Source organism: Melanotaenia boesemani, chromosome 1, assembly GCF_017639745.1.
Source record: "Melanotaenia boesemani isolate fMelBoe1 chromosome 1, fMelBoe1.pri, whole genome shotgun sequence".
Classification (NCBI taxonomy): domain Eukaryota; kingdom Metazoa; phylum Chordata; class Actinopteri; order Atheriniformes; family Melanotaeniidae; genus Melanotaenia; species Melanotaenia boesemani.
The window spans coordinates 16033576-16043302 of NC_055682.1; positions in this window are offsets into that span (position 1 = coordinate 16033576).

The following is a 9727-nucleotide window of genomic DNA, read 5'->3' on the forward strand; positions in this document are numbered from 1 at the left end:
TTTGCTCCATCATTTTGCCTCTCTTTTTATTTCCAGAATTAAAAAGCCCAATGTGAACTGCTGACTAGCAACAAGCCAAATGTTACTTTTTATAGATGATTTTCCCAGTATCATGTGAATATTTTGAGAATGATTCATTCTGCTTTGAATGAAGTTGGATTAACCATTTTATTCAGGACCACAGTGCCATTTTTCCTAATTTGCCCAAGTAACGTGTTTGTCCCCCTCCTCACCCCCGCCTCCCTTTCTCTCTCTTTTCAACTATGAAATGCACTGAGCTTAAGCAACGCCTGGAAAATCACCTGCCTTGATGAAATGTCACCAGTGCTTCCAGAGATAAACCCAGCCATTAGCAGCTTTCTTCATTAGCCCAATTAAATGGCCCTCAGGAAATGCACTGACAGAAAGCGTATTTGGAATGGGCTGCTGGTGAACAGCTGCATTAAAACCCTATTTTGTAAATTAAATTTCAATCTAATGACGATGGCCTTTCTTCAGGTGGTAATAAGAGAGAGGAGGCCTCTTCCTGCCTCCACTATTTAACTCATCTCTGAATTCACTATTCCTCCCTTTCTTACACTTTGATTTCATGTCTTCTTCTTCCCTCCAGCAATAAAAAGTATCCCACTCTTCCACCAGACAGAAGTTTAAGCCATGAAAATGGAACATGTAGAGCCTGAGTGTTTTCTTTTTCTCTACTAGCACTGCGAGGGGGGTGAAAAAGAAGAGAAAATCAGAGCTGACTTTTACACATGGAGAAATTTTCCAGCAACAAACTGTCACTGCTTTCACAGCTACTTTTTACCTGCCTGTGGTTTGCCTCCTATATATATTTTAACACTTTCACAACTGTGGCTTTGTTCTTTCTTACAATGTTCAATTCTTTTCTGTCTCAGAGGAGGTGTGGAACCCTATTGTACTGTTCATTTTGCTGAACTTTTCCAAAGAATCACCTGCTTTGAATTCTGTCAGCCCATCAAATGGCTGTTAAAACCATAGTGAATATGTTCTTTTCTCATATTTTTTTAAAATCATATTACTGATTATATTTTTAAGAGTGTGTTTATTTATTCTTCAAAGGCACAAGTTCAAACACCCACAGGCTTACAGCTGTAATATTTTACTTTTTATTGTGTCATCTGCTTTGTGAAGTTGGTCCAACCTTTATTTTTCCACTTACACTGAATATTTTACTGGCTAATTACTGGCCTCCTTTAAGAGACTATGAAAGCTGTTGCTGTCAAACTGAATAAAAGACGACAACAATAACAGTCAAAACCCATAAAGTTTTACATGTTTAACTTTTTTTTAATGTTTGAAGTTTTCTTTCTGAAATTGTTCAAAATGTAGTAAAATTTTTATTCTACAAATGTACAAGTTAAGAGTTCTTGTCAGCTATAATAATAATAATAATAATAATAAAATGAAAATCTGTTACACACACACACACACACAAAACACAGGGGCATAATGAATCATTTTAAGAGGTTTAGTTGTACATGTGAAGAGCAACAGAATTTGTAGAAGGAGTTAAGGAAAAGCACACTGTGTGAAAGTTAAAATTGTCATAAACACCTTTCAAACCTTCCTAATAGTTTATTTCTGACAGCAAAGCTGAACTTTGCTAAACCCACATTTAAACAGTCAGGTGAGAGGGGGAGTACAGATGCCAAGTCAGATGTCAATGCATTGATCCATTCAGAAAGACTTCCTGTGCAACCCACTTAACAGTTTGTTCCATGGGAATCCGCCTATGCAGCTTGCCTGCAAAGGACAACTTCCTGACCTGGTGTAAAGCATGCCATCAAACTCCAAGAATAATAATTTACTGAACTAGGCTGCAGACAAAATGCTTCCCCAAATGTTCTGTGTATGTTTTAGTAAACTGCCTCATGTGTTGATGTGTTTATTTTTGATTTTTTTATCACAAAGACAGAAAGTAATGAATGTTTCTGTAACAGAGACTTTGAAAAGTATGTGTTTAATTGTCAAGCACAGTCTGCATCTGTTTGAATTTGTTTTCCTGTGCATGTTTAGTCTCAACCAAATGTTCGTGGTTTGCACATGCCAATACACAGTTCCTGGTCACTGCTTACTTTGTAGCAGATTCTGCTACACCAGTGAGAAAGCTTCTGTCTCTTGTGTGAAATGTGGATAGATTTATCTTTTTGTGCACAACAGTGAAAATAAGAATTATAAGTCAGGTGTGGTTTTATACAAATAACACGGACAGCATTTCTTCTGCAGGTTGGAAATGAAAAAAACTGTGTTGGATACATATAATAATGCTCTTGAATTGCTTTTAGTGCAATAATGATTGTTCTCCTCCAACAGAACACGAAAGAGATGTTAATTGTGATTATCCCCTTCAGTTTTTTTAGCATCACATCATCTATTGCTCACAAAGAGCTTAATCAGATTCAGTCAACTGCGAGTGGACACAGTATATTGGTACAGCAATGCAAAGCATGCTGGTGAAAATACCCGCAGAATGATTTTTATTCACCCTGAGTTCCAAATAATTGCTTCTCTCCACAGAGTCTGGTACCATGCTGAGACGAGGAGATGAGGCCAACTGTGGCCGTTGGCATTGGCAAGCTTTTATATGTTAGCCCAACATGAAATGATACACCAACATTTATATAACCATGATGATTTGTCCAGCGTCCTTCCCCTCGCCAACCAAGTTTCATCATTGGTATTAACATAAATACCTTTGTTTTGCTTGGGTTTTGTTTGGCTAATTAATATTAAAAATTGAAGAAAGTATATTTTCCTCAACTCTCATGTCTTTTGTGCCTTTAGATTGACAACGTACATCTTCTCTGCCTGGTAAATGTTTATGAGTTAATCTGAATAATGTGAACAATGCATACCAAAGTATTTGCTTGACATGATTTGCTTGTGTCAATGAAAACTGAGACTCTGATAGCATGACTGAAATGTTTACACTAATAGTCCAATTCATTAAAGCATTTGACCACTGATGTGTGAAATGATTTTACAAGAGTGGCACTGCCTGAAGTTCAAGCTTCTGAAAACCAAATCAAAAGTGAGCACTTTTTCATTATTTCCTTATACCTTCTATAGCCTAAAAATGAAAACTATGCTACCAGTGAAATGTTTGGACACACTTACCATTTGGATTTAACAGAAAAGTGTGTCTAAAGTTTGACTGGTACTGTATAGACATGGGCAGAATTTTGATGGAGAGCAGCAGTATGGGCTCTCAGGTCTCAGACTTTAATTTCATTTCTTCTCCATAGCCATTTCAGGATAGACCAGCTGATGAATATTTCAATCTTTTTGTACAAAGCAGGACATAAGAGGATAACAAAACTTTATCAGGTGGTCATTTTCTGCATTTGTAATGCCACTTAGTGGTTAACATCAACAACGGTGGTCGTGTTGTTGTCCAAACAACCAAGAAATGTTTCCACCAGAACTTCCCATAATATCAAAAATAATTAAACTTCAAAGGTTCTTCAGAGGGTTTATGGAGATTGTGCAGTAGTTGTGCACTGTTCTACACCCACACAAAGAATAGCTTCAAGAGACAACTTAGGAAAATAAAGTTTCCTGCATTATCACTACGTTATTCTGCACTACATTTTTATAAATTAGTATCTAAGCTTTACTCATTCTGAAAAATGAGTCATTTAGACATAAAATGTTAAAGTAGATTTTTATGGCTTCAGTGGGGGAACATCCATTTATCAGGATATCATGAACTTGTTCTTATAACCACGGGGTTTGATCTGTCATGCCCTGAGCTTGTTTTGTGGTGAGTGACTTAAGGAAAATTTCCTGGAGCAAATTTGTAAGTAAATATCAATACAGCAAATAAATAAATAAATAATAATAAAAAAAAAAAAAAAAAAAAAAAAAGATAAAAAAAAAAAAACAACACACCTAAAAATTTACAGTGTGACCTTTTGCTTATAAATCAATGAAAGTGAGTTAATAGACAGTGCATGTGAGTTGGCTCAAAAACAGAACTAAAATGTTTTTGCTGAAGAAATGGGCAAGAAATCTGCTAAACAACCACTCATGTGCATGCATAGATTCTCTCTGAGTACTTACTACTACAGTTTAAAATATGCATATGAGTTTAATTAGTTACTCTAAATTGACCCTTGGAGTAAGTAGCATGTTTGTCCCTGTATTGGACTTGAGATAGACTGGCTAGCTGTCAACGGTGTACCCCGTCTCTTGCCTGATAGCATCTGGGATAAGTTTCAGCTCCCCCATGAGCCTGTAAACCAATGGAAGGATGGATGGAGAACTACTCAAATATTCTAGCTGGTTTCAAAACTATTTACAATTTATACTTACCAAATGGGGTATTGACAAAAGTAGGTGCCAAAGCTTTGGATTCAGACCATTTTTATTTTATTTCTAGCTGTAAGAAATGGAAATAGAAATGTTCATTTTTTTACACCCACTTTATCCATTCAGGCAGCTGGAGCCTACCCCAGCTGCTACTGGGCGAAAACAGGGTTTACCCTGAACTGGTTGCCAGTTCATGCTCATACTCCTAGTCACCAACTAACCTTACATGCATGTTTTTGGACTGTAAAAGCAAGTACTTGGAGAGAATACACACATGCAAAGTTGAACATGCAAACTCAGCAGAGAAAGGGCTAAGACTCACAACACTGCTGACATCATACAACTATGCAGCCTAGAACCGATTGCTAAAAACATTAAATAAATTAATCATTATAAAATGATTGCCATGTAGAAATCAAGCAATAAATCTAGCCATACAAAGAGAATTTTTTATTCGAGAAGTTTGCATGCAGAAAAGAGTCCACATAAAAACAAAGAGCAGGATTTCTGAAAAATTTAAGAAAGACAACTATAATTCTAATGAAATCTGCAGCTTCATAGATCTTGTCCCTCAAGTGACTTCACGTCTTTTCAGTCTGAAAAATACCATCTACTCTCTTCATAACAAGGCTCTGCTGCAAAAGTGCAAGCATTCCAAAAATGCTAAACAGTAAACACACTGTAAGCTACATTTAAAAAGGTGACTAAATTTAGTTATGAGCATAAATTGTAGAGGATTGTTTCATCTGTTAAAAAAAAAGAAGTAGATGATCCACTAAAACACAAACACAACATCAACAGCTTGTTGTCTGTTATTTGTGCAACAAACAGTAATCTCAAATTCGTGATTTAATACTTTAATAAACCTGCCAGTGATGAATTACTGAACCTAGTAAAAGAGAGAGGAAGGCAGCTATGTCATGCTTCAAGATTCAACACTAAGTTATCTTTGTTTAAAAGCACAATCTCACCCTGAAATCGTGTCTGATTGTAACAACAATGAGACAGATAATTTCACACGACTCTTGCTTTTTGTAAGAGGAGTCTAATATCATTTGGAATGGCACTGAATAATTTCAAAACCGTACAAGCACATGTCCAGACCTGCTCCTGTGTTTCATCTGCTCTGTTCCTTTATATGATAAAGGACAGAAATAAGAACATGGACTACTTTACATCAAAATGGGTCAAAGTGATTTTCTTCAGAGGAGATAGAATCACATGGGTCATTGCAGTATTTCTGGCAATTCGGAAAGAACAAGTGTTGTAGGACTGTTGAAAATTACCAACCAATTTTATATAGGTGACCCAGTAGAGTGTCTATATTTGTCTTGCATTGGGTTTATTGTATGTAGAAGGAGTAGATCTGTCTCTCACTGGATTTCATATCCCATCTCACTTTATCTGGACTTTATCACCTCTGTTCTCTGTCGCTGTTCATTGCAGAGTGGCTGCCAGCATCTGTCAAAGCTCAACGGCTACCAAGCCACCACAGTCTTTCTACTATAAAAAACATTCCAGTCTCTCATATTTTGATTTGATTGTGCACTGTTTTCCTTTGGAGTATTAAATAGTTATGGGTATATAGAACTCTCAATCATCCCTGATATTAAACCACTATCCTTAAAATTATCCCCAAGATCTTGATCATTCTAGTTCACTCAACAACACTTCTGGGTAGCATTGGCATTTTGATTTTAAAACACTGAGGATTTGAAAACAGGATCTGAGAATTTCTCTTTGGTGATTGTGCTTCAACTCAACCGAGCAGGCTGAACTTGTCTTGTCTAAGGCGATTTTTACTCTGGGGATGGTCACAGACTCTCCCTTTGTAGCTTAGCATGTCTGTCTCTTCCTCTTTATCTCCCTCTCCCCCATCGTCAACAGCTCTCTCCTTTATTTTATGTCTCTGCACTATTTCAACCACTCCTTCTTCTCTTTTCCTCCCTGTGACCTCTGTCTCAGTCACCCTGTAGTGAACAGGTGTATCTGTCTGTCTCCTGATGAGTATATTACTCTGAAGAGGCTCTGTAGTCCCTGTGGACCCCCTGCCTCCTAATACGCTTAGCTTTCACAGCTTATGTCAGCCGGAGTGGGTGGTCTGATAACGCTCCACTTGATCAAGCCATCCCCATCAGGGCCCATCTGGTCTGCAGTCACTTCGGTCATCTCTTATGTCAGAAAACTGACACACAGACAGACAAACATCCATACAGAGTAACCTTCCCCATCCCATTAAAGGAGATGGGACTGACAGTACGACATAGTTTCAGCATTTCAGACCTTGGGAACATTTTTAGATGTCTTTATTTTATCTGTGAGCTGGTGTCGAGATTAATACTGACTCATCCTAGTTTTTTTTTTTAACACATCAAGTTGCTTTCGTCTCTGGAGGGATCAAGATGGAGTTCATTACACATACACCATGCTAAAGGACAAATTCTCAGCTTGTTGTCAAAAAAAAGATGCACTATTGTATCTCCATTTACTTTGTCTAACTACATTTAACAATTAAAAGGTAATTCACAAATTAAAGTATTTAAAACAACTTAAACCATATTTTGTTTGCAAAAATGTAATTTTTAAATTTATAGAAATGGTTGTTGGGTTGATTGCAGTGTTGAATCATATCCCTACTAACCCATTTTGTTACTGATTTGCACTTGTTATCAGTAAACAAACAAATAGTTTTACCCTGCCTTAAATCATATGTTTTATTCATTCAATGCCATTTTGGCCACACAGCTGCAAAATGGAAAAGTAATGTATTGATATTTCAATATACCACTCCTTAATAAAAACTGTAACAGCAAAAAAATCATATAAAAATTAATACAAAAGATGTGTACCTCATGATCAAAGTTGCCACATAACATTAGTGACAAAGTTTGTAGTCTTCTCATATAATAGTTAGCCAACATAACTTAGCATTAACTAAGTTAATGCTACTCACAGCTATACCGTCTGAAGTAAATGACTTAATATTAATATAGACAAAGCAAGTTAATTTGTTTAGCACATTTCATGTACAATACAATACAAAGTGCTTTACATAAAACATTAAAAGCATTGCAGGAGAGTGCAGGACGTATTAACAAGTGCATTAAAAACAAACTTTGAAAAGAAGTAAAACAAATTAAATAAAAACAGAAAAAGCTCAAATAAAATAAATAAAATCCAAGAAATGAAGTTCCAGTGTGGGGAATTTAAGAGTTGTTTTGATAAAAGGCAGCAAATAGAAAAATTTTTAATCCTGATTTAAAACTGCTGAGAGTTTCAGCAGACCTGCAGTTTTCTGGGAGTTTGTTCCACATGTGAGGAGCATGAAAGCTGAATGTTGCCTCTCCACGTTGACTATGGGAGCAGAAAGTAGATTTGACCCTGATGACCTGAGGGATCTGGTTGGATCATTACGAACCAGAAGATCCTGAATGTATTTTGGTCCTACACCATTCAGTGCTTTGTAAACTAGCAGCAGGATTTTGAAGTCAATTCTCTGACAGACAGGAAGCCAGTGTAAAGATCTGAGGACTGGAGTTATATGATCCACTTTCTTGGTCCTTGTCGGGCGACAGCATTGTGGACTAGCTGCAGTTATCTGATGGACGTTTTAGGGAGACCTGTGAGGACAGCATTGCAGTAGTCCAGTCTAATAAAGATAAATGCATGGACAAGTTTTTCTAAATCCTGCTGAGTCATCATTTAATCCTTGAAAATTTTAAATGATAAAATGCTGACTTCACAACTGTCTTAATGTAACTGCTAAAATTCAGGTCTGAGTTCATGACAACTCCCAAATATCATGGATGGTTTTTAGTTTTGAACTTAAATATTTGAAGCTGAGTACTGATTTTTAATCTTTCTTCCTTGGATCTAAAAACTATTATTTCAGTTTTGTTTTCATTTAACTGAAGGAAGTTCTGGCACATCCAATCTTTAATTTGATGTGCTGGAACTTTGATGCAGTTGATCATTTTTTGGATGGGACCATAGTCTGCTGGTGAGATAGTTATGTAGATTTGTGTGTCATCAGTATAATTATGGTGACATATTTAGACCAAGGCCTTGTCCACATTAACGCAGCTATTTTAGATGTTGGAATTTCATGAGTTTGAACCTATTGTACACATGTACCCAGTTCTTGTCCACAGACTTTTTCCAGCTGCATATCTCCAGCTAGTTTCATGTTGCTTGTCCGACTATTTCCTTAGTTTGATTCCAGAATATTTACTAATCTCCCTTGGGGCCTGTGCTACTGTTTCTAACAGGACTTTTGATTTGATTGCTTCTAAATGTACAGTTACTTGCTGACAGTATTAAAAATAGAGACCTCGGATTGTGATATGGAAATCACTGCCATATTAAGCCCATTTGCAAAACAATGGTCAGTGTTGCTGGTTTGGACCTGATCAAACTCTCCATGGTGGAGCAATTTTGACTTGAAGTGGCTGTTGCTGCTGGACACCTCCCTGGTGAGGTGTTCAGGGCACATCCCACCGGAAAGAGGCCCCGGGGAAGACCCAGGACAGTCTGGACGGACTACATCTCTCGGCTGGCCTGGGAACGCCTCGGGATCCCTTCGGATGAGCTGGTGAATGTGGCTGGGGAGAGGAAAGTCTGGGTTTCCCTGCTTAGGCAGCTGCCCCCGCGACCCGACTCCGAATAAATGGCAGAGAATGAATGGATGGACGGGCTGTTGCTGCAGCATAATGTGAGTTGAATTTTGAATTTTCTCAGTGAACCGCTTCGCTCACATTACACATTGAGGGTTAGATAATTGTAATGAGATCACCTGCCAGTGTTGTCAGAAATTGAACTATTTAGAATAGACTGGAGATCACACAGCAACATCTTTGGATTGTATGTACAAGTGGTTTGGTAAAGATAAAGCAAACATTTAGTGTATATACTGTAAGCTGTCACTGTGGAACTTGTTCTGGCTATGTTTTGTCTTCCATATGGACAGATTACAGTGCTGTTTTGACTTTAGGAAGGAAAAAAAACTTCTTAAAAAAAGAAGCCTGATTGTCCAGCCTACATTTATAGCTGCATGACTTCTTTGATGAACGTGATTGTGGTTGATGGTGAAAAATCTCCCTCAATCCAACATTATTTCACATTTCTTTCCATCTTTTATTTTGCCCTTAAAAATAGCTGCCTGACAACATGCAGAGCTCAGACCTGCAGAGTTGAGTGATATTTTTTTGTGGCCTCAGTACAAGAGACAAGAGACCACATTCACATTAGATACAGACATTTGAAACATTTTTTAATATGAGAAATATTGATTTAAAATGCCAGATAAAATATGTACTGTAGATTGAAAAGTATGGCAGAGAACACATTGATTGTTCAGGGGTCAGGATTACATGTCACTAGATGCAATTACAAGCTC